Genomic DNA, 2,500 nt, shown 5'->3' on the forward strand with positions numbered 1-2,500 from the left:
CGCCCTCTATATTGCCTAACCTTGGCAACCATGGTCCATTCCCCACTATATGCCATGGCCTTGTGCCCATGGTCTTCACAAGACAGCATCCAAGGCGCCTGAAAGGCCAAGGGAGCCCAACCCAGCAATGCCCAGCCAAGGCCAGGCATTCCAGTGCCTACCCGGGCAAAAACGCCCAAAGCATGCCCCATTCGTTAGCCTATCCAGGCAAAAACGCCCAAAACCAGCCCATTCCAGTGCCTATCCGGGGAAAACGCCCAAAGCATGCCCATTCCTTAGCCTATCCAGGCAAAAACGCCCAAAACCAGCACATTCCAGTGCCTATCCGGGCAAAAACGCCCTAAGCCTGCGCATTCCAGCGCCCCGCAGCATGCCACCCTCCTATAGGGTTTGCGCAACCAACCCGCCTAACCACCAGTGGCAACCAAAGGTGCTGTTAGCGACGACTTCTGAAGACGCAACGAGACGCGACGGGTTTGCGCCCAGACGCGACGAGGCGATGCGGGATCTGCGCCCAACCGTGCCTACACCCGCCGACTTGATGCGGGAGCTGCTGGCCCAAGCATGCCTAGCGTGCAAGGCCTGCGTGCAAGGCTAGTGTGCAAGGCTCGTGGGCAAGGCTAGTGCGCAAGGCTAGTGCCCAAGGTCTGTGTGCAAGGCTAGTGCCCAAGGCTAGTGAGCATGGCCTGTGTGCAAGGCTAGTGTGCAAGGCTTGTATGCAAGGCTAGTGTGCAAGGCTGGTGTGCAAGGCTTGTGGGCAAGGCTGGTGCGCAAGGCTAGTTCCCAAGGGTTGTGTGCAAGGCTAGTGCCCAAGGCAAGTGCGCAAGGCTCGTGCCCAAAGCTAGTGCGCAAGGCTTGTGTGCAAGGCTACTGCGATGGGCCAGTGCCCAAGGCTTGTGAGCAAGGCTTGTATGCATGGCTTGTGTGCAAGGCTAGCGTCCAAGGCTTGTGCGCATGGCTTGTGCGCAAGGCTTGTGTCCAAGGCTTTTGTGCAAGGCTCGTGCGCAAGGCTAGTGTGCAAGGCTTGTGCGCATTGGCAGGTAGCCCACCAGCATGCACGATCCAAATGCCACTCACGCGACAACACGGTGCCAAGCCGGGCATGGTGTGCACTCAAAACCAATCAACGGACAGAGGTCATGCGTCATGGGGGGGATCTAGCAAGGCCATGGGGAAGGTCATGGAGGACCTTGGAAGCAAGCGCAAGACGAGAGCGAATCGAACAAGGGGCCAGGACGGGGCCTTGTGCCCATGGTCTTCGCAAGACAGCGTCCAAGGCACCCGAAAGCCCAAGGGAACCCAAACCCGGCCGACACTTGCAATCGCACATGCTCTCTGCAACACACCATCAATGCCGCCCAACGGGGCCAGCACGAGCAGTCCTCCGCGGTCCCCTGGCCCTGCGCACGTTTGTCTTCGAAACCGAGCATCAATGCCACAGAAAGTGCCGGGGCGCCAGCTGGAGCCATCATCCGCGTTGCCATGGCTCGCTTGGCCTTGGCTTGCCAGGCCCCGACACGAGCAATCGCGCATTTTCTTTGCAACCGACCATCAATGCCGCCCAACGGGGCCAGCACGAGCAGTCATCCGCGGTCCCCTGGCCCTGCGCTCGTTTGTCTTTGAAACCGAGCATCAATGCCACAGAAAGTGCCGGGGCGCCAGCTGGAGCCATCATCCGACGTGCCATGGCTCTGGTCCCATGGTCTTCGCAACCGAGCATTCGTGACACCCGCGGGGCCAGGACACCAACCCTTCCGACACGAGCATTCGCGCATGTTCTTTGGCCACACAACGGCGCCAGCACGAGCAAAATCATCCGCGGTGCGGTGGCCTTGCACGGCCTTTTGTCTTTGGAACCAACCATCAGTGCCACGGGAAGTGCCGGAGTCCCGGCATCCGCGGTGCCAAGTCATTGCGCCCTTGGTCTCTGCAGCGGGGCATGCCGGGCACTCCCAACCATTGCAAGCAAGCAAGCAAGCAAGAAAGAAAGTAAGTAAGTAAGTAAGTATTACATATAGGGGCGGGACATGCGGGGAGATCTGCGAAACGTGCATTACGGGGCACACGCGTACCTACCGGGGCATACCGACCCCTATTGGGGCACACGTGTGCATATCGGGGCATACCGGGCCTATCGGGGCACACGCGTACATACCGGGGCATACCGAGCCCTACTGGGGCACACGTGCGCATATCGTGGCGTACCAAGCCTATCGGGGCATACGCATGTATCCCAAGGCATACCGAGTCTATCCGGGCATACGCGTTCATACCGGGGCGTAACGGGCCTATCGGGGCATACTTGGGCATATCCGGGCAAAAAATGCCCAAAACTTGCGCAACCTTGGCAACCGTGGTCCATTCCTCTCTATATGCCTAGCCTTGCCAACCGTGGTCCATTCCTCACTATATGCCATGGCCTTGTGCCCATGGTCTTCCCAAGACAGCGTCCAAGGCCCCCGGAAGGCCAAGGGAGCCCAACCCAGCAATGCCCTGCTAT

The sequence above is a fragment of the Tasmannia lanceolata genome, unplaced genomic scaffold, assembly GCF_043159265.1.
Source record: "Tasmannia lanceolata isolate RefF3 unplaced genomic scaffold, GAP_Taslan_0.1 ptg000118l, whole genome shotgun sequence".
NCBI lineage: Eukaryota > Viridiplantae > Streptophyta > Magnoliopsida > Canellales > Winteraceae > Tasmannia > Tasmannia lanceolata.